Below are 23,791 nucleotides of genomic sequence, written 5' to 3'. Positions count from 1 at the left end.
GCCTAGATACAGATGTGCAGAGCCACACTTGCCAAGACACACAGAGCTGTGAGACCTCGGATCTGTATGTACACACACATGACAAGACACGCTACCACAGAAAGAACCTTGACAACGCTACAGAAAAGCCAGGATGTTATAGGGACACCCCCATACTCGTAGGACTTGGCCTTCAAGTCTCCAGAGCAAGATTTCTGAGGCATCGTAGGGCTTGTGGAAGGAGAACTGAGCTTAGAGTCAAGGGACCAAGTTCTAGTACCAGCAGCCCCTCTCACTTTCCTGGGAGACCTTGAGCAAGTCACATCACTTTTTTTTGATAACAGCTTTATTGAGATAAAATTCACATACAAGTCATCTATTTAAAATATACAAGTCAATGGTTTTTAGTATATTCACAAGGTTGTGCAACCATCACCATAAGACATTTTAGAACATTTGAATCATCCCCCCAAAACCCTAAACCCATTAGCAGTCACTCTTCTTTTCCCCCAACACCCCTTCCCCCAGCCCAGCTCTAGGAAACCTCTAATCTATTTTTTTCCTTTGTATATTTGCTTATTCTAGACATTTCATATAAAGAGAATCATACAATGCATGGTTTTTTGTGACTGGCTTCTTTCACTTAACAAAGTTTTCATGTTGTAGCACAAATCAGTACTTCATCCTTTTTTATGGCCAAATAATATTCCATTGTATGGATATGCCATATTTTATATATGCATTTGTCAATTGATGGACATTTGAGTTGTTTCCACTTTTTGGCCATACTGCTATGAATATACTTGCACAAATTTTTGTCTGGACCTATGTTTTCATTTCTCTTAAGTTTATTCCTAGGAGTGGAACTTCACCTTCTTAGAGTTTGGTTTTTCCATCTGTAAAATTCGAAGACTCATTCTAATGGAGTCTCACAGGCTCATCTAGCTGCACTTGTTTATGATTAACATGGCGATCCCCAGCTGAGATTAGGGTTTGTTTCACACAGCCAGACATATATAAACACTCAGATACACACACTCACGCACACAATCACCAACACAGTCACTCGGACACATGCCATAGCCACTAAGGCACAGATGCACCCAAGGTGACCTAGACCCCGGCAGGGACATGTTCTTGAGTTCAGGGCCTAGAGAATCAGATAGAAATGCAGTCGGAGAGATTGTGAGAGCCACAGGGAAGAACGTCCTCACTCAGGCAGGGTCTTTTCACAGTGAAGAGGGGTAAAGTCTGGAATTTGGGAGGAAGGAGGTCAGCCAACAAGATGGGGGGAAAAGGCAGGGTGAGAAGGTGAGAGGATGAGGTGTTAGAGGTGGGGGGCTAGGGTTAGGACCTTGTCTGAACCCCAGGACACTTGGGTCCCATTTCCCCAGCTGTTTCTGCCTTACCCTCTCTGACTAGGTTTTTGCTCCCTCTCCCCAGAGGAAACGTGACCCTCCCCACACTTCAGCCAACCCCCCCCCCCCAACAAGCTAAGGAGACAGAAGGGATCCTTTTCCAGGATAATTAAGCCTCAAAGACAGCAGCTCCTCCCAGGAAACTGATCGGGTTTGCCCTGAGAGAGCCCTTTAGTGTGGGAGGAAAGGGGAAGGGAGACAGGGAGACAGGGAGAGAGAGAGAGAGACGACCAGCAGACAAGAGAGTGAACTCGGAGACCGCTGGGCTGACACTGATTCCTGCGACCACATATTGCCTGTCACAAAAGTCTGATCTTCAGTTCTCCCTCTTAGGAGAGGGGTTTATGAAGTTGGGGGCCAGATTAGCCACAGACCCTAACACCCCGTCTCCCCATGGTCACAGAAGTCCCGGGTGTGGATGAGCGGAGGATCTCTGAGTGTGTGTGTGGATATGAGGGTGCCCATCTTCACTATGGATGTGTGTCTCTGTTGTTGCTGTGTATCAGGGGGTGAGTGTGTCTGTGCCCAGCCCTCACGGGCCCCCACTCCACCCACGGCCCCCTGCAGAAGCTGCGCTGTGCGGCCTCAGCGGAGTTTCTAACCTGGAGTGATCGCTTTCCTGATTTGCCACTTTAGTACTCTTGTTAATGAATTTTTAATCTTCTTAATGACATTAAACACGGAAAGTAATTAAGGAAAACAAGTTTGAAACTGCTGACTTCAACCCTTTATTCACAACTATTTAATGTAGAATTAATTTGATTTTGCCCATTATTCAAATGAACGCGCTACCTTCTCCTCGGCCCCAGGCCTGTCCCCTTGCCCCCTCCCCACATGCCCAGAGACCCCCTGTCAGGATCACCCAGTTATCACTGCCCTGAGTGGATGATGGTTTCTGTGTGACATGTCTGTGCTGGGGGCCTGGGTGGGAGGACCGAGTCAAACTCCTGGAGGGTGAGGAGTGCAGAGCAGCCCCTCGAAGTCGGAAGAATGGAAAGGAAGCAGGAAGGAGAAGGAAGATAGAGCAGGCCTGCCGAGCTGACTCTGGAATGGTGCAGACTCCCTTCCCCACCCTCCTCCCATCTCAGATTTCCAACTGTAGACACTCAACAGCCCCTGGGTGCTCGGTGACCTATGCACTCAAATTCTGGGGGACAGTCAGATTCACGGGTGTTGGTAGTAAAATATTTAAATGTGTAGACCTCAAGGTAGTCAGGTGTTTGGAGGCTCAGATGATGAGGTGGTCACCTGAATGGTCAGGTCTCATGACTTCAAATTTCAGACCATTTTTCAAGAATTTCAGCGAAAGAAGCTCCTCCCCCTAAACTCTGGGCCTCAGGCCACGGTGTGAAGCTAAAATGGGCAAGTCATATTTGTTTGAAACTGGGCTTGAAACTGATTCAAGTCCTGGGAGCAGAAACCAAGCCCCAGGGCAGGGCCGGCCTGTCCCTGAGCCTGAGTGAGTTTGGCCTTTGCTTTCAGAAGGAGTCCTTAACGACTCTGAGCCCTGGGTGAGAGGGAAGACAGCGTCCGAAGAAGCCCCAAGGGCACGGAGGTCCTGGGCCTCCAAGCCCCCATAGCGGGGGTAGCTGGGAGAACAGCTGCAGTAGGTCACCCCCAGCCTCTTGACTCCTGCCCCAACAGACTTCCCCACTTCCACCTTGGGTCCCAGATCTTGTTTTGTGTGTGAGTGTGTGTTGTATCTGTGTGGTGTCAAGGACAGGAGGGATGGGGTGGACACAACCCCAGGAGGCAGCAGAGGGGAGTGGGGAAATCTCAGCATGTGGCCTCAGCCAGATGTGACTTAAGCCCTGGCTCTGTTCTTCCCCATGACTTTGGGCAAGCCCTGACCTGTCCTATCCTTGTTTCCGAAGGGGGGAGACCGATTCTCACCTTGAACAGTTGTGAAGATTAAGGTAGATGTCACAGGTACATTCCCAGCACAGTGCCATCAATTCCTAGTTCATTCCCCTCAAGACCCACCAACGGGGAGAAAGGAGACTCCAAGAATGTGCCAGAGAAGGAAAACTGAGGGCTTCTGGGGCCAGGGACCAAAAGGGGGTCTCCGGAAGGTGTGGATTTGCCCAGACGCACTGAGAGTGGGCAGGGGAGCTAGCTCTGGAGAGCTTCCTCCCTCTGATGCCATGAACATCGCCAGAATTTTCCTTGGAGTCATGCCCCTGAATTATCTCCCCTGGAGGGGTTTTCTCTAGTCCTCCCTCCCCCTTACCCCTTCCTCTTGCCTCTTCTCTCCAAACAAGCCTCCCCCAAGTCACTTCACTCATCTCAGCTCCTGGAAGAAAACCAGCCCTAACCCTTTGCCTCCCTCCCACCCCCCATCACTCTGCACTGAGCCATGACTGGGCCTGAGCCGATACGAGTCTCCAGTCTCGCTCGCCCCTTCCTCCCATTCCAGGGACTTTATGGGCTGAGACGCTGCTGGCATGCTCACTTCTCCCCCTCTCCCGCTCCTCTCTCCATCATTCTCCAGGGCTCTTTCCTCCTCTTCCTCTCTTCCCTGCATGGCCTGCCTTGCTCTTCCCTGTCTGTCTTTCTCTATCTCTGTGTCTGTTTCTGCCTTTCTCCATCTCTCTTTTTCTTGAGAAACAACAGATTCTAGAACATTTCCAGCTACAACTGCCCAGGGCTCACTCTCAAGAAAGGAAAACTGACAAGGGGTAATAGAAGGACCCCACCTTGAAGGTGCCCCAGGGTGAGGGGAGTCCTTGAACCCAGCTGTTCAGCTCAAGGAAGCCCAGAGCTGGTGTGACCTGGGTCTCTGATCTCCTGATTATTCTGCCCACTTCCCCTCTTTGTTGACATCCTGGGAAGGGATTCTGAAGAAGAAGACCTAATCAATTTACTATACTCACACCACCCTCCCACACCTACTCACACCCCAACTCTCTCACACTCATAAAACCCTCTCACAAAGACCCACACTCACACACACACACTCCCCGGACAAACTTGCATCTCACTTACACAGAGATACAAGTACATACGGCCACAGACACACACAGACGTAGACGCACACTCACAGATACACACAGCACCCCCCCACACACACAGATGCGTACGCGCACACACATACACACGCGCAGATCCCACAGGCACCCAAAAGCACAGGGCAATGATTAATGTCCCCTCAGAAAAAGAAATTATATCGAATAAATTAAACTACTGTGGCAGCAAATTGAAAAATAAGGATGTAAATGAGGTTTGAATACTTAATATCAAAGACAAGGGGGAACCGAGAAGGGATGGCTGGGTCCCCTGAGAGGGGAGAGGATGGTCCCTCCTGCCCCGCTATTCGACTCTGGCTCCTGTCCGGAGACCTCAGAGCTGGGGGCTGGGGTAGTATGGGGGCTTCAGTCAGCACAAGGGACCCTCTTCCCAGTGGCCACTGCAGAGAAGGCCCTGGAGCCTCTAGAAAGACTGAAGGAGGGTGAATGGGGAGGAGGTGGCATGACCACTTGGTAGCACCTCAAAATCCACCACCGTCAGGCCCTAACACCCAAAGGGACACTTGCTTTCAGATCCAACACATGTCCTTTGAAGGCCCATCCTGGCTTACCTGAGCTCACTACCCCAGCCCCCCACCCACCCCAAGACACCCAAATGCATATCTGATCACATACGCCTTACTCAGCCCTCCACAGCTCAACCCCAAAGCTGTACACATCCTCGGAATTCACCTGCTGCCTCACCCCCCGATATATCCTAAAGCATACACACAGTGTGACCACACCACAGACATTCTGCCCACACACCCACCAACACCCCAATACTCACCTGGCACAGTCCTACCCACACCAAATACCCCAAACACACACCTGCACACACATGCATTCACACACACAAGCACAAATTCTTTCCGTACAGCATGTTGTGACATACCCTGGTCACACACACCCCACATATAAATCGTTGCATACACACATACACAGCAGGGTAGCCCATCCCTGGGTCCTGGTCCCCTCAGAAATTGTGGTGGGGAGGGGAGGTAGGGTTAGAAGAGGCTTCTCTTTCTACCCAAGCTTTAAGGGAGTCCTCCCTACACACACAAACACACACAAGTCCTGTGTGGGGCACTTCCATCCAGCCTTCACCTCTGTTTCTCTCTGCCTCCATCTCTGGCGCTGTCTCAGTTTCCCTCACTCTGCCTGTCAACTGCTTTCTCCCTGTCGCCTTTGTCTCGGACACCCCAATATATCCCTGCCCCCCTCTCCCCATCGGTCGCTAACCCTGGGCTGCTACCCCCACCCCCACCCTGCAGGACCCCCACCCCTTCCCCCTCCTCCGCGTCTCTCGCTGTCGTCTCTGTTCATATATATTTAGTATTTATTTACAAGGCTAGGTTTTTTCCCTGGGCGGGAAGCCAGCCGTGCACAGAAATCCTTAAGATGCTATAAAGCTGGTGAGGTATAAAATGGAAAGTGGTTAGTGCGCTGTTTGGAGATATCTCACCGGCGGCCGGGGGCCCGCGTCGCCCAGCCGCCCGCTGTAAATCTCCCGGAGTTTAGCGCGCTTGTTTGTATCTGGCCGGGAGGGGAGGGACAGGGCCGGAAAGGGGCATGGGGCGGCGGGAGGGGGCGCCCCCCAGCGCCGGGGACCCTTCAGGAGAGGCTGTCACTCCCTTCTCACATGGAGGAGGGCTGAAGGGGGCCGCTGGGAAGACCCCTTTTGGGAAACAGAGGCTCCTCCGCTGTGCCTCTTCTGAACTTCCCCTTGTCCCCAAGGGAAGCCAAAAGAAAAGGAGCGAAAACCCAGAGCCCAGAGGTCCCCCATCCGTGCATGTGAAGGGACAGGGACCTTGCCATTCTCCCCACCCATCTGTGAACCTCCTCCCTAGGCGTCTGCTTAATCTACCCCCCAGTCCTCAAAGGGCTGGTGGTATGGGGAGGGAGGAGATGACTGGCCGAGGACAGCGAAGAGTTTACGGCAGGGAACCGGGGTTCTGTCCCTGAGAAGCTGAGGGCTCTCACACAAGTAATTTCACTCCCCTGAGCTGCAGCTGCCCCTTCCTCAGTGGGATCCTAACAGTTCCTCCTCCTGGGGCTGAAAGGAAGAGTAAATGAGTCAGTGCAGCAAAGGACTTGGCCAGTGCCTGGTATCTAGTAGAAGCTCGGTAGGTGCTGACTAGTGTGACTGGTGCCAACCTGCCCAGCACTTTGTTCATCCACGCGTTTAGTTAGTTGCTCATTTACTCGTTTATTTCATCAACTATTCTCGGCATCCATCCACCCATCCATCCAGCAGCTGTAATCTGTGCAGTTCTCGGCTCTGTAGTGGAGAATTCTGCAGAAGTCAACAGACCTCCCAGGGGAGCTCCAGTCTGGATAGGCCAGTGCGATCTACACCAAAAGAGTAAAAGAGCCATTTCTGGGTTAAGCAGCATTTCAGGGCAGCTTGGAGGAAATGGCTTGCTCCTCGTGTCAGCATGCCCATCCCTGTCCGCAGTCACTGATGGAGCCCTTTAAGTTCTTCTGGTCTGACAGTCACAAGAGGAGTGAGGGAGCAAGTAGCCTGTGATCCCCCAGAGGGCAGCTCTCATCCCCTACTTGTCCCCCCAACCCAGCAGAGCCCAGAGCCGGCTCTCAGGAGCTGTCGGTAAGTGCCCTTTGATTGATGAGTTGGGAAGGCTGAACTCTGCCACACTCCTCTCTTGCTCTGGAGGAATGACACACCTGCCATACAGCCTGCACACGTGTGTCCCAGCTCACCTGAACACATGTCAGGAAGGTTGGGAGTAATGACAGGGAACTCTTAGGTGGTCACTGCCCAGAATAGGAGGCTCAGAAGAGTCCAGTCTGTGTCACGCAGCCATGTCCTAGCTAGTTTTACTGTATTGGTTCATTCATTCACTCATTCACTCATTTATTCAACAAGTGTTTACTAAGTCTCCTGGGCTAGGGGACTAGGGGGACACAAATGAGCATTACTTAGTCCTGCTCTCAATTTTATAGTCCAGGACAGTGTAGGGCAAACATACTAGTAATAACACTATCAGGAGAGCTAAGGGAGGAGCCAGGGAAGCTGTGGAGAGTTCTAGAAGGTTCACAGGAAGAATGATGGGGGGAATAATAATAATAACAATAACAGCTAGCAGGCAGGCACCTTGCTAAACATTTTAAGGGAATATTCAGAAGCTGGCTTTCCTTGAATCAAGTCTTGCTGAAGATGAGAATACTGACAGGCGGAGATGAGTGGGGATGTTGGAGGTTGATGCCATTCCAGAAGGAGAGCATCACAGGCAGAGGGAGAGCAGGAACCGGTGCACAGAGGTGGGAAATCGCTAGATGGGGAGTGTGCAGGGGAACCACTCCGAGTCCAATTTGGCTGGCAAATCTGAGCGTGAAGGAGAGTAATGGGAAGGCTTGGAGATAAGGGTAGTAGGGGCCAGATCACAAAGGGCCATGAACATCAGAGTAAGGAGTTTGCACTTTATTTAGTAGGCAATGGGGAGCCATTGAGGGTTGTTGAGCAGGGGAGTGACATGATCAGAGCTGTGCTTTAGGAAAATTAATCTGGGGCAGTATGTAGAACAATTGGAGATGTAGAACTTAAAGGCAGGGAGCCCCGCTTGGAGGAAGATGCCTCACCTGGTGCCTGGTGCATAGTAGGCGCTCGATAATGGTTTATTGGTGGAGTTGAAGAGATCCAGGAGAGCTGTGATAGGGCCTTCCTGGGGCCAACAGTGATGGTGAGGCATAGGTGGGTGGAAAAGACATAAGGAAGTATCTCTGAATTTGTAAGATGATTGAAGGTAGAGGTGAGGACAGGGGAAGAGCTAGAGGCTCGAAGGTTTCTGTGAGGGTAAATGGGTGTGTGGCCAGGCTGTTAACAAAGTAGGGAGTCACAAGTGGTTGCTGGCTTTAGGAGAGTCATATGAGTTTGCCTTTCAACATATTAGCCTTGTACTGCCTGGACTGTGGGCTTGGCTCTCAAGAGAAGCTTGGAATTAGAGGTCAGTGTTTCCATCACGTGCAGGGAGGTGTTAGCTGCAAGTGCCCGAGACGATGAGATCTCCTGAAAGACCGTAGCAGAGAATAGTGGAGAGCTGAAGCTTGAGTTTTGCACTGTAGCCATATTTGGGGGAGTGTGTAGGAAAGGAGAGATGGAGAAGGAGTGTTAGAGTCGTGGGTGAAGCAGGAAAGTGCAATGGGCAAGGGAGCCGAGAGACGAGTGAGTTTCCCAGAGTGACCAGTATTCCAAGGGTTGCCATGGGATGGGGCCTGGGAATCAGACGTGGGGTCTATTGGTCAGGAGGTTGGACAGGAGGCAATGGGCAACCTTGTAGGGAGAAGCATTGGTGGAGTGGAGGCTGGAAGGCATTCCTAGGAGCAGGGGATACTCCAGGGCATAGCATTCAGGGACACTCTGTTGCCTACCCACTGCTCAGACCAAGCCCCCAGATTTGAGGTTTCCCCAAGGCCCTCTTTTGTCCCTCTCCTGAGTGGAGCTGCTGCCAATCAGGCCTGGGGTGGAAAGTGGGAATCAAGGAGACTGACTGCTCCCGGACTTGGGATCCCAGAGACTGTCAGATCTCAGCATATTTGGGGGCTTGTTGGGTTCATGCTATTTATTTGGCTGTGAACCCCACCACTGTGCTCCTCTCTCCGATGACACCCTTGCCACTTGTCCCCTGGATAGGCTTGGCCATCCTCTTCCTTGGTATTGGGGATCACCCTGGTCCACAGCCTGCCTCCTCTGTCCTGGGTCATGCCCCAAGCACTTGAGCTGGTGACACCCAGGTCCCACAGGATCCCCAGGAAAGCAGAGGGGGCAGGACCCAGAACCTTGCTTCCCATTTAGGAGGAGCAAAGCATGGGAGGTGGTGTGGGCCCCCACCCTCCCAGAGGGGACCCGCAGTCCTAAATGCCCCCGCGCCTTCTCCATATTGTGGGAAAAGCTGCCGCATCCATCACTGTCAGCCACCGAGTTTGAATAAATTTGAATGCACTGAGCCGTGGGCTGCAGTTTCTATAATATCACTTTCCAGTTTGAATATTTCACTTACTTTTTTTTTTTTTCGAATTTCTTTTTATCCAACAGTTTCTCCTCCTTTTCATCTACCCCCGCTGCAGCCAAGCTCTGGATGTAGAGAGAGGACAGTGCCTTGACAGTGTCTGAGATGGAAGAGGCCAGGCCTTTACCAGCTTTGGCAGTTCCGTCCTCCCCCCCAGCACCCCCACCCCACACATGTGCTGCCTGGGCCAGAGCTCCATCTCCCAGGCTCGAGTGATGGGGAGACAGCAGCTGGACAATGAGCCACCCTCACACTCCCACCCCTCTGCATGGGCAAGCCAAGTGTGCCAGGGTCCTGCTTCCTCCCGACGGGGGCCTGAGCCCCTTCCTACTGACCCTCCATCCTACACACACACACACACACACACACACACACACACCATCTGATATAGTAATTTATACCTAGATGTTAATGGCAGATTGCAATTTCCTACCAGGAAGCTTGCTCCACTATCCTGCCCTCCTTTATAAATAAGGACCCCCAATTCCAGATCCCCTCTCCCATCTCCCTGCATCTCTTTACTCCCCGTCCATCAGGGTGTGGCATCAATACAGTCATGCCTTCTGGGTGAGGGAGGGAGAAAGGACTAGAGTCCCCACAGCACAGTCCAGGGAACCATCTCCAGCTCCCGGTCTCAAGCCCCATGACTTGCTAGATCATGGTTAGTGCCATCTCCACTCCTCATCTAGAGCTCAGGGGCCAGGGAGAACCAAGGTGCAAGCAGGGAAAGAGACCATCCAGGAATGAAACGAGTCGAGGTTGCGTTCTAAGTTGGGTCCAGATGAAGATGGGGAAGTGAGCAGAATGAGAAGGATATTCTGGGGACCCTCTGAGTCTGTATCCCTCCACAGGGGATTTTGGCCACACTGCTGCTTGGACTGTCCGTAAGGCACCTCCACTACACAGACAATCTCTAGAAGGCAGTGACCACCCAGGAGGCTCACGGCAACATTGACCATCAGTGAGGACGCTCTGTTACATGGGGCACACTAACTGGCCAGAGGGGCATTGAATACTCAATGCATCTAAAAAGGACTCACATTGACCCAGTGTGGATCCCTGGCCCTCCAAGGAGTCACTGACCATCTAGGCTGTCTCCCATGGAGACATTATTCATAGAGCACATTCTCCTCCTCCCTGCCAGAAACAGCACTTCCTTTGGATACTAATCATCCCCGACAATGCCCACATCTACCATGGTGGGTATGTATTGGGGGAGGGAGTAGAGGGGAAACAGGAGGCAAAGCCCCAGTGAACTTGTGACTTTGGAGGTGATGGCACAGCTCCCCACTGTGTGCCTGGTCCGTGTACTCACAGTTAGTGGAAAAGGCAGGAGAGAGGGAGGAAACGGTCAGACTTTGGGGAGCTCACGGTGCTGTTGGGGAGATGAAATGGTCATTAAGAGTAATATTTATTTCTACTTCAGATTTTGCCATGCTCAAAGGGGGTTTGAGCGATTTAGGACACACAAACACAAAAACAGTTAAAGAGAAAGAGAGAGGACAATTGGAAACAATTTAAAGGCAGAAGAAAGATAAATGGACCAGAGATCTGGTCGGATGGGTGTCTGCAGTTAGCATGGCCATCGCAGGATGGGGGCCCATGCCGTAACTGTCCACCTCTCAGGGAGCTCACTCACCATGGGTTCAGGTAGTCAGGGAAGGCTTTCTGGAGGAGGTGGAATCAGTCTGGGGACTTGACAGATGGCAGAAGTCCTAAGCAGGAAGAACAAACAGGAGCAGCATTCCAGCAGCGGGACTGGAGCGAGGAAAATCAGAGAAATGGCACTGAACACGTGGCAAACGCTGGGTCAGGGCGGGGTTGGCAACAGGAGTGGTGAGTTTGAGGTATGGTTAGCAGGTGGGAGAGATACAGTATGTCCAGGGGACAGTGAAGAGTTGAGAGGGCCATTGATGGAGAGGTGGTGGGGTGGTCAGTGTGCTGGGAGCACTCAGGGGGTGCCCCAGACTAGCTTGGCCTCACCCCAACATACCCTAATTCTAATACAGGCCCCTCAGCACCCTTTACCTGCAGCCCCCCATCCCCCCATGAGCTCAAAGTCACCATCCCAGCAAAGACAGACCTCACCAGGGGAGGGTGAGCAGTACAAAACAGGAGGCCCCCCCGGGGAGGAGGCACACAGCCCTATGAGAGTGGGGTCCCCGAGCCCCCCCTCCCCCAGTGTGCCCCGGCCAGGCCTGCAGTGGGAGGGAGTGTGGTGTGAAGGGAGAGGCTCTCCTGCCGCACCATGACAGATGATTGACTCGAAACAATATCTAAGGCGATCAGGATAAAGTGCTGGCCATTTCAAGGCTCAGCAGAATTCAGATTCTAATTAGACTTCTCACCACATTCCAAATAAAAATGGTTCCCCTGGTATCCTCTTTGCCTATCAGGTGTCTCTCCCTGATCGCTGGAACAAAACGCATAAAGAAAGTGATTAAAGCCATAACAAAGGCATAAAATTGGAATTATCGCTGCCACCACATCTGGGAGCACGGAGTGTCACCACACCGCCCTCTCCTCCCCAAACCTGCACACACACAGAAGTGCTGTCCCACCTCAGCTCCTGGCTGGGCACTCTGCAATGAGAGCCATCAGATGGGTGAGGCCATAGGGGGTGGGGATTCTGGGGGGAGGGATGGAACCAGGGGGCTCCAAGGAGCCAGGGATTGGAGATCAGGAGGTGAGTAAGGTGGCTGAATGGGGGCTCCAGGCCTGGGAAAGAAGGGAGTGAGTGGACCAAAGAGTGAGGACTGGGCAGACAATGGTCACTGTCCCTAGTGTCTAGATATTTACTAGTGGTGAGGGGCCTTGGAGCTCTTGCTTTGATGACCTCAGCACCTCCAGGACATACACGCTCATACACACACACACATGCAATCAGGGCTCACAACACGCTATAAATTGTTTCATGCACTCCACATGGTGTCCATCTCTGTTGGGAGACCCCCTCTGCCACAAGACCACAACTCACCCAACTGAACTACCGCCCAGGCCACTGGACCTGGTGTTGGTTTTCAGTCTCCTTTCCCAGCCTACTTCCAACAGGGGGCACCCACCTATAGAGACTAAGTCCCCATTGGTCCCCAGCATGTACGTGCACAGTCAGCGTGCAATCCAGAGACCACAGTGCCTTACACTGCACATTTGCACACATGCACACACACGTACACCATGCCTATAACAATACTCTCACATAGTGCACTGCACTCTGGAAATATAGCAAAGGCCCCCATCTCAGTGGAGTGCCCTGGCCACAGGGGTGTCTCTGGCCTGTCCAGCTCTTCTGCCTCCCCTGAGGCAGCCCCACATCTGCCCCCTCCAGCCAGCCTGGTACCTGGTACCGGGCAGCCTTGTTCCCTGCGTGGGGTGGGTAGGCGGGCGGGAGGTCCAGAGGAGGGTGAAGGAGTGGGAGCGGGGCTCTGAGCGGGGACGATATAAAATTAAAAGGTAAAAAGCAGGAACGCAAATGGAGGGTGCTTTCAGCTTTCACATTATTAATGACTCTTCAAAAAATCGGCGAGTTTTCCAATCTTCTCTGAGAAGCGCTTGAAGGAGCTCACAGATGAAACTGACCTTCAAAATGTTCTTTGGTCTTTAGTTAAGAAATTCGCTCGCCATTATGGCATCATTAGGGAAACAAGGATAAAATTACTCCATGGTTAATGACCTATAGTATCTCCCCACCAAAATTTGTTTCAGATCTAATAAAACTGTGCTTAACACACTCGGATGAGTTATGAGGACTGTTCTGCAGGGTATTAAAATGTGGAAAATAGATTTTCCGAAGCTGGGGGGACTGGACTTTTTGAATCAGATAGCAGAATGGAATTTTCTGGGCAATAAATTCTTCCATGTCTCAATTTCATCTCGCGCTCTCTCTCTCCTGCCTGCCTCTGCCCCTCTCTCTCCCTCACTCTCTCTCTCTCCCCTCCACTCTCTCTCTCTGTCTCCCTCTTGCTGTCTTTCATCTTTTCCTAAAATACCAAAGCAACACAGAAACCTTTAGAATTTGAAGCCTATATAAACTTTGAAAAAAGCAGAGTGACAAAGGCCATCTGTGTGTGACAGCAGGAGACCGCCTGTGTGTGCAGGTATGTTTGTGGGTCCTGCCTGCTTCACAAGAGTGGAGGCAACTCCCTCCACCACCTCACCAAAGTGCCTCTATACACACCCAAGGTGGGAGGGACACCCTCCACCTCTCTATTGAGATGGCAGCTCTCACCCGCTATGCCAAAATCGCAGGTATGCCAAAACACAGGGCACACCCATGCTAATGACCCTTCCTAGCACGCACCCATCCAGGGCCTCCACACACACCAATGCCAGGGGTCAGCCTGTAAGACAACAGTCCTGTCCCCGTCCACCCCAAACTTCACAGTGATGGGAGGAGGGCTGCGCTGGCCTTGTGATGGGTCAGAGCTGCCCTGTTCTAGCACATGTGCACACCAGCACATGCTAGCGCTCTTCAGGAGGCACACCCAGATGCCCCAGCCACCCAGGCTGGAGGCTGAGACCCGAGCCCCGGCCCAAGCACTGGCCGAAGGTTTTCGGGGGCTGGATACTGCCGCGGAGAGAGGTGGCTGGCGAGGTAATGGCATTTTGCTCTCTTTAAACTTTAATCTTTCCTATTAATTCCCTGCAACTGGAGAATGTGTGAGAGTTAATGTTCCGTGAACGTGTTTCGCACTCGGCAGTCTCTTCGAGCTAATTACCTTCAGGTGCTAAATGGAGGGAAATTGCAATCCATTTGGATGTGAAAAAATTTCGCCTTCCCGTCCCCTGTGAGACATCCTTTTTCCTGAGTGCTGCAGAAAGAATGCTCTCTGGGTGGGAGTTTTTTTCCTAATGTTTTTTTTCTTCGGCCCTCTCCCCCGCCCTCTTCTCTAAGTCCGAGTTTTGCAGGACGACCGTGGTTGGAGACTGGAGGAGGCCTGGGCTTCAGCACAAGGTCCAAGTCTGGAGTAGAGGCCAGGTGGGAAGGGACTTACATGCAGGGGAGACGCCCGGGCTGAGAATCCAGCCCCCGCCCCTTGGAGGCCCTGGAGTGGAAGTGTATTTACACGCTTAATAACACGCTTATTACCAGTGTTTCTTAGCTGCTAGGTTTTGAATACAGATATAATAGAATTTTACAAGCCACATAAAAGCTGTCCTTCTTTTGGACCCTGAACTGGGGTGTCTGGTAGGGCGGAGGACAGGGAATGGGGAATGGAGGTGAGGAGGGGCCTCAAGACGGGAAGGAACAAAAATGGGCCAGAGAATTAGACGGAGGGGAAGGAAGAAAGGGCCAAGGGATGGGGCTGCCTGAGGATGAGAGTGGGGAGAGATGGATCAGGACCTCTGTCTCCATCCCAGAGGAGAACTGAAGCACCAAGGATGAAGGCAGGAAGGCCAGTAGAGTCTGCTCTGGAAGCCTGTTAGGTCTCAGCAGAGCACACCCACCTTAGTGATGCACCCATCCCTCCAGCCCCGTCCTTGACCTCTGATCTGGGACATCAACCTCAACAAGCCTCACAAAAGAGACATCTAATTTCACCTCCTCCCTCTGCCCCGGGTCCAACTCACTAGCCTTTGCAAACCCCATTTCTTAACCTAGGTTGGGGGAGGCAGCCGCCCAGATGTAATATTTTGCTTCTCCCACCCAACATGGAAGAGTGGTTTAAAAAACACAAGACAGCCTCCCAGAGTAGGCAGCGCTCCACTTGCAAGAGGACTAGGACCTCCATGATGGCCCTGGGAGGCCTTGCACCCTCCCCTTGGAGTTCTGTCCTGACCTCACCTGTGCCCTACTTGTGAGGGGACAGCCATTCTTTCTAACACTGAAGAGCCTCGTTTGGGGGAATACATTGAGAAAATATTGGAGTGGCTTGCGCTTACTTATTTGTTATAACTTTATTCTGGAGAAGTTCAAATATATTTTTTAAAATCACCTACTTATCACCTAGTTTCAACAACTATCAACACGTAGCCGATCTTATTTCATCTATACCCCCCCCCTCCAGGATTATTTGGAAGCAAATCACAGACATCAAATCAGTTCACCCATAAATATTTCAATATACATTTCTAAAAGTTAAGGACTCTTTTAATATAACCACAATACCATTATCTCATCTAAGTAAAAATTAATTATAATTCCTTACTCTTATCAAATATCCATTCAGTATTCAAATTTCCCTGAATCGATTTCTAATCTAGGTCCACACACTGTATGTGGTTGATGTGGCTCTTACATTTCTTTTATCCTATAAATTACACTTTCTTTCCTTTTTTCTTACAATTTACTTAATGAAGAAACTATAGGCCATTTGTCCTATGGAACTTCCTTCATTCTGGATTTTGCTGATAGCACTCCTATGGTATCCTTTAACTTGTTTCTCTGTCCCTTTGAATTGGTAGATTCTAGAGTTGCTTGGCTTCAGGTCTGATTTTTTGGAAAGAATATTTTACAGGCGGTGTGAACTTCCTATTACATCGTATCAGGACCACATAATTTTTCGTCATTTTTCTTTTTATTATATTAAGATTAATCAATGGGTTCAGTAGCTGTCAGCCAGATCTATCCATTATAAAGCTCCCCTTCAGCTTTTTTCCCTCCATCAGCTTTTCACTTAATGGTTTAACAGCCATTTACTATCATTGGCTAGATTCATTATTTCTTTAGGGGTTGTTGTATCTGTTTTAAAATTGTTTCTTTTCTCCAGCTTTTTATTTTGAAAAAATTTAAATCTACAGAAAAGTTCATTGTTCCAATGAACACTCATACGCCCTGACACAGATGAACAATTTGTAACTATTCCCCACATTTGGTTCATCTCTCCCTTTCTCTTTCTGAAACACTTGTGTCTTAGTTCCTAATATAAATGACACTTCACCCCTAAATACTTCAGCATTTATCTCTTGAGAACAAGGACATTCATCTGTACTGTACAGTGCAATGATCACTTCCAGGAAATTTAATGTTTGCCTAATATATGAGTCCCTATTCCAAACCCCTCGATTGTCCCAATAATGTCCTTTATAACCCCACCCCCCCAATCCAAAATCTTCCATTGCATTTAGTTATTTTGTCTTTTTAATCTCCTTTATTCTGGAATAGTCTCCAATTTTTTTTTTTTTTTGTCTTTCGTGAATTTGGTAGTTTTGGAAGGTCCAGGCAGCAGAATGTTCCCCAATTTGGATTTGTCTGATTGTTTCCTCATGATTAAATTCAGGCTAAACATTTTGGGCAGGAACAACACATAGGTGATGTTTCCTTCTCAGTACATTATATCAGGAGGCACGTGATATGAGTTTCTCCCATTATTGGTGGTGATAAGTTTGATCATTTTTAAGGTGGAATCATCCAAATGTCTCCATTGCAAGGATACTCTTTGCCCTTTATGATTAACACATTATCTGGCTGGGGGGGAGCAGGTGTGGATACAGGATTTGAGACTGTGAATATCCTGTTCTCTAAGCATCTTTTATCCAGTGGTTTTAGCATCCATTGATGATCTTGCCTGAATCAATTATGACTACAGTGGTTACAAAATGGTGAATTTTCTAATTTTATAACTCCTTCTACCTTTATTAGTTGGCACTCTTCTGTAGTGGCATTTATTTTTAATAAGGAAGGCTGTTCCCATGTAGGAAGTCTTGATAAGAATGGGGAAGCTGTGCTGTTAGGACCAGGTATGACTATAGTCTCTGGAGATACCATGCCGATAGGAGCAGTGCCACTAACCGGTAGTCTAGGTATACCTATGGCCCCAGGGACACCTTCCCACAGGACCAGGTATCCCTATGGTCTATAAGGGACCCCACTCTATACAACCAGACACAGCCATGGTTTCCTCAAAAACTACCTGCAGGATCAGGTATATCCATGATCTCTGAGAATACCACCCACAGGAACAGACAAACCCATGGCACATGGAGAATACAGGTAGAATGCAGGATCACATATACCAAAAGTCTACAAGGAACACCACTCCACAGGATCAAGTATAGCCAGTGTCTTCAGAGAATCCCGCCCTCTGGATGCAGCTCCAGAATGCACAGTAACTCATTATGGCATCTTGCCCTGATTCCCTGCTTATTCTTTTAACACATTTTTAATCCTGGAGTAGTGTACTGGTTGCTTGGCCCAACACTGTTAATGGGACACTTTAGTGCACCTACTGCCTCTGGTGTAGAAGAAGGCTAGGCTGCCTGCTGGGCAGGGAAAACCCAGGTCCGAGCCTTCCAGCTACCACTCCTGGGATGAGACAAGACAGTCCCACTCAGTGGATGACAGGCAGACTCAGTACCTGTTCTGGAGTGGGCTGACCTGCCACCATCTTGGAGCCCTCAGGCCACAATGAACCAGAGCTTCTGAATCGGCAGTTGTACGAGTTGCTGGAAGACCCTTTCTACTAAAGAGGAGATCCGTTCTTTAACTAAGCCATGTTAATAAGGCAGTAAATGAAAAAAAAAAAAAACAAAAAAACACTGCAAATGGCAGAAAGAAACCTGAGCTAGCTTAAGAACAAAATGATGTTTACTGAGAATATCCAGGAGTATCTCACACATCCAGGCTGGGGAAGGGCAGCTCTGTGTCCCTAGAAGCTGAAGCCCCTTGGCTTCATGCTGCCATTAATGTGACTCTGCTTGTAAGCATCCCAGTCTCCAGTCCCATCAGTTCCAGTTCCCAACTCCCAAGAGTGGAATCTAATTGGCTCACTTTGCATGAGGTATCTGACCTTACCTCATTCAACTGTGGCCAAATGTGGCTCCTAGGAAACCACCCCTGTGAGTGGGGAGAGTAGTTCCCAAAGATGCTGGGCAGACACTCCAATAGGTACATGTCACAGAAATAAACTCACAAACTCTCCAAAGGATGGACAGATAAAAACTCTTGAGAACAACAACTCCATTGTAAAGGACAAGGCCTTGGCTCTAGGCTGTGCTGGCCAGAGTTGAAAGATGGAGCCAACAAGGCCACTTTTCCAAGTCCCATGGGCCAATGACACTGTAATTGGTCTGGAGGAACATGATATACAAGGGGAGGAATATCCAGAAGGTGCAGTTCGGAGTGTCTGTAGATGTCTGGTCAGGTTGAGGCTGGAACACCAGAAGCCGATCCAGCTTCAGAAGTAGGGACAGGACTCTGGGTCTCCAGATGGTAAGACTCACCAAGCTTTCAGCCACCTGATCCATTAAAGGATGCGTACCAAACCCTCTACTTTGGCCTCATTTGGCCTACTAGAGCTCCTCAGGTCCCTCCCACTCACAGAAGTGAGTTTGAGAGAAACATCAAGGGCACATCAGTGATATTTGGTATTTTTGAGTCCCATAGAGGATTCAGTTCTTACCCAGCTCAGGCTGTTACCCCTGCCCACTTTTGGAGAATTCTGATTAGTGGTTTCTTCTCACCCCTAGACTTTGCAAAATCCAAATACTAAAAGTTTACAATAAACATGTACCTAGACCATGCAACAGTTATCAGCTGCACCTGAGAAAAATAGCATGTTTTTTCTTAACAGTGCCTTGTCTTAGTGTACCCTCCCCAACCCAGGCAGGTGCAAGCCAAAGCAAATGCAGTCAGAGCTAGAAGCTGTCCCTCAGCTCCCCAGCCACGACAGAGGACCCTGCCCAGGCCAGACTCAAGCAGCTCAGGCAGGACCTCTCTAGCACACCGATAAACAAATCTCCTCGTTGGACTGTTTCTTCTATCAGTAAGTAATGTCCCGTTTTATTCCTATTAAAGCTTTTGCTCTTAAATTCTTGTCTGATATCAATATTGCCAGCCCGGCTTCCTTTTGGTTAATATTTACCTAGCATTCTTGTTCCATATCTTCATTTTCAATCTTTCTGTGACTTTATGTTTTAGGCAAATCTTTTGTGAACAGCCTATGCCTGGATTTTTAAATATCCAAATTGAAAGTCTGTTTTAATGGGCAAATGTGATCGGTCTGCCTTGATTATGATTCATGCTTTTGGACTTACTTCCATCATCCTTGTGTTTTGTATTTTCCATGTTTTTCCTCTGCTTTCCCTCTTTCATGCCTTCTATAGCATTGATAAAGTTTTCTTTATTCTCTCTGTTTTTTAACTTCTTTTCTACTGGTTTGGAAGTTAAACATTCTATTTCTAGAGAAATAGAGTTACTCAATTTTTTTAACTTGCAGGTTTTACTTAACAAAGACTAAAGTTAATCTATATTTCTAGTCTCCTCTTAAACAATAGAAGGCTCTTAAATGTGAACCAACTTCTTCCATTTTTTATGTTATTTATTGATTAGTATTTTAGTTCCACCGTATTATTATACTCTTTCAAAATAGTAATTATTATTACTATTTAGACTGACATATTTACCAATTTCTTTGCTCACTATTGCTTCTATTAGCCAATTCTTCCTTTTGGGTTCAATTTTCTTCTCACTGAAGTCTTTTAGAAATTCCTTTAGCAAGAATCTGTGAATAGTAAACTCTCTTTTGTATCTGAAATTGTCTTTACTTCACTCTTTCTGTATTGAATGATAATTATTGGGGTTATAGCATTCTAAGTGGACAGTTATTTTCCTTCAGCATTTCGAGGCTGTAATTATTTATCTTCTGGTTTCTGTCACTCCTAATGAGAAGCCTGCTGTCTGTCTGATTGTCATTATGCTGGTAGCTCTTAAGAATTTTGTCTTTGATGTTCTGCAATATCACTACAATGTGTTTAGATGTAAACCTATTTTTATTTATTCTGCTCAGAAATCCAGTTGTGTTCCTTCTCACTGAGAATTCATTTCTGCATTCAATACTGGTAAATTCTCCACCATTGTACCTTCATATATTGCTTCTCTCCTTTTTCTCTCTGTTCTCTTCTGGAATTTCTAATATCTCTATTGGACCTTCTCATTTTATTCCTCATGTCTCTTAACTTCTCCTTCATATCTTCCATGACTTTAACTCTGTGAGCTGCATTTTAGGTACTTTTCAATATGTCTTCCAATTCACTAATTCTCTCTTCAGCAGTGTTGTCAACTATTTAACCTCTCCACTGAGTTGTTTTTATTTAAAAATTTTATTTCTAGAAATTCTATTTGGTTATTTTTCAACTCCACTTTTTTCCCCCAGTGTGCCTTATTCTTGCCTTTTGAATTTTATTCTTTTGTTTATTTTTTGGAACTTTTAAAATATATTTATTTTATTTTTTTTGTGAGGAAGATTAGCCCTGAGCTAACATCCAATGCCAATCCTCCTCTTTTTTGCTGAGGAAGATTGGCCCTGGGCTAACATCCATGCCCATCTTCCTCTATTTTATATGGGACGTGGCCACAGCATGGCTCGACAAGTGGTGCATCCGTGTGTGCCCGGGATCCGAACCTGCAAACCCCGGGCCACTGCAGCGGAGTGCGCACACTTAACCACTACGCCACTGGGCCGGCCCCTAAATATATTTATTTTAAAGTATTTTCCATATTGTTTTGTTACCCATACAGTTATTTGAATTCTCCAGTGTATTGTCTTTGCTGACTCTCTTTCTCATAGTGGTTCACTTCTTCCTGTGGTTTGTACTTTTTGATTGTGAACTCATCTCTCACAGGACTTCGTTTCTGTGGGATGCTTACATGCCCTTGGCCATGGAGGAGGCATCATGTTGAGCAGTTTTGCATCTGCTGGGACTCTATAGTTTTCACCATTTCTGGACCGGTTTATTTGTTATTTTCTTGAATTGAGTTTCCCACACCTTGTGAGTAGTGCAAATTCACACCACACATCCACGTTTGGCACAGGCTTGGGGTTCTAATTTCTCACAGATGATTCTTATTCCACCCAGCCCCAAAAAGATGATAAGCCTCTCTACTGAATTCTCATCAGTGGATGAAGTTTTGTGGTTCCCGTTACATGCATAAGTAACACATCATGACCTGTGAGGCCTGCATGATATGACCCTTTGTTCGCTGCCCCTTTCTCAATGTGTTCCAACTTTGCTGGCCCCTCTGTTCCTTCCTCAGGGCCTTTGCATGTGCTGTTTTCTCTGCCTGGTACATTTCCCATCTCTACTCCCAACCTCTACTCTCCACTCCCACTTTGCCTGACAAATTCATCTTGTAAATGGCAGATTAATTTCTTTGGGGCAGTCTTACATGATTAGGTAAGGTCACCCTATTACATACTCTCATAGCATGCCCTGTGCCTTTCTTCTTAGCACTTTGGAATATATTTACTTTGTGTGTATAGTGAGGGTGGCTGTTTGTGGTTTAATGTGTGTCTTCCTCACTGGAAGGGAAGCTTGATGAGAGCAAGGACCATATATGTTTCAACAAGTCTTGTATCCCCAGCACCTGGCAGAGCACTTGGCACAAAGTAAGGGCTTCACAGATATTTATTGATCATGTTGTAAAAATCAATAAATGTGAGCAGAGACTGCTTTACTCATTTTATCACCCATTAGATGTGCAACAAAGGTTTGTTATGCTACAACCACCTTTAGACTGGCATTTCTGAGCATGAGATCCATAAGATATAATGCTATAAAATGCTATATAATGCTACAAAAGAAAAAGGGTCCTATAGTCAAATAATTTGGAAAACAGAAAATTAAAGAAATGTAAACAAGATTTTAACTTTTTTTAACCACAGGACCTCTTAGAGCTGTGCCTGGGTCCCTGAGAGATGTCACTGCAAAGCAGAGCCCCGAGCTCTACCATAATGCACACATGGTGTGAGTGAGGAATAAATCTCCCTTGCCCTAAACTACTGAGATTGGGGATTGTCACAGGTGCATAACCCAGTCTGTCCTGACTAATACATCATCCATATTGAGCGTTTTTTTTTTGTCCTCAAGAGACTCACTTTTTTTTTTTATTGAGGTAACATTGGTTTATAACATTATATAAATTTCAGGTGTACATCATTATATTTAGATTTCTGTGTAGACTACATCATGTTCACCAGTCAAAGACCAATTACCATCTGTCACTGTACACATGTGCCCTTTTACTCCTTTCACTCTCCCCCCTCCCCCCTTCCCCTCTGGTAACCACCAATCTAATCTCTACATCTATGTGTTTGTTGTTGTTTTTTTATCTTCCACATATGAGTGAAATCATATGGTATTTGTCTTTCTCTGACTGACTTATTTTGCTTAACATAATACCCTCAAGGTCCCTCCATGTTGTCGTGAATGGTTAATTTCATCTTTTTTTTATGGCTGAGTAGTATTCCATTGTGTATATATACCACATCTTCTTCATCCATTTGTCCCTTGATGGGCACTTAGGTTGTTTCCAAGTCTTGGCTATTGTGAATAATGCTGCAATGAACATAGGGCTGCAAATATCTTTTCAAATTAGCGTTTTCGTATTCCTTGGATAAATACTCAGAAGTGGAATAGCTGGATCATATGGTAGTTCTATTCTTAGTTTTTTGAGGAATCTCCATACTGTTTTCCATAGAGGTTGTACCAGTTTACATTCCCACCAGCAGTGTATGAGGGTTCCCTTTTTTCCACATCCTCTCCAACACTTGTTATTTCTTGTCTTTTTAATAATAGCCATTCTGACAGGTGTGAGGTGATATCTCATTGTAGTTTTGACTTGCATTTCCCTAATAATTAGTGATGTTGAACATCTTTTCATCTGCCTGTTGGCCATCTGTATGTCTTCTTTGGAAAAATGTCAGATCCTTTGCCCATTTTTTAATTGGGTTTTGGTTCTTTGTTGTTGAGTTGTATGAGTTTACATATTTTTGTTATTAACTCCTTATCAGATACATGATTTGCAAATATCTTCTCCCAATTGTTAGGTTGTTTTTTCATTTTGTTGATGGTGTACAGAGTATTTTTGATATTGGAAAATCTATAGAAATAGGAAGCCAGCAGGTTTCTGGGACCCCAAGAAGAATGAGTCCATTGAGGAGGAGAGTGGCTGGGTGACTTGCACTTGCTCATTCACTAGGGTCAGGGGATGAGAGTCATTCTGCCCCACACATGACCAGGGAGACAGAACCATTCTTATACAGCAGATGGAAGTTGATGGGTAGCAGGTTAGATTTTCAAACCTGAAGGGTTTAATCCCTGATTGATTAATACATTAAATAAACAACAGTCTATGACAAACACTGTTAGGTCCTAGGGACACACCAGTGAACAAGATATAGGTTTTCAGGGTTCAGAGCCCAGAGGGGAAGACATGCAAGTAATGAGTCAATTTCAGTATATGTTTTAAGAGCTAAGAAGGCACCCAACACAGATGTGGAATTGGGGAAGCTTCTTGGAGGAGAAGACATCTGAGCTGTGATCAAGAGCATAATTAAAATGTAGCCAGGTAAGAAAGTAGGGAAGGGCATTCCAGGCAGAAGGAACAACTTGCAGGAGGTGAGGAATCCACTCCAGGCCATGG

Source organism: Diceros bicornis, chromosome 6 (genome assembly GCF_020826845.1).
Source record: "Diceros bicornis minor isolate mBicDic1 chromosome 6, mDicBic1.mat.cur, whole genome shotgun sequence".
Taxonomy (NCBI): domain Eukaryota; kingdom Metazoa; phylum Chordata; class Mammalia; order Perissodactyla; family Rhinocerotidae; genus Diceros; species Diceros bicornis.
Note: the sequence above shows the minus strand (reverse complement) of the source record.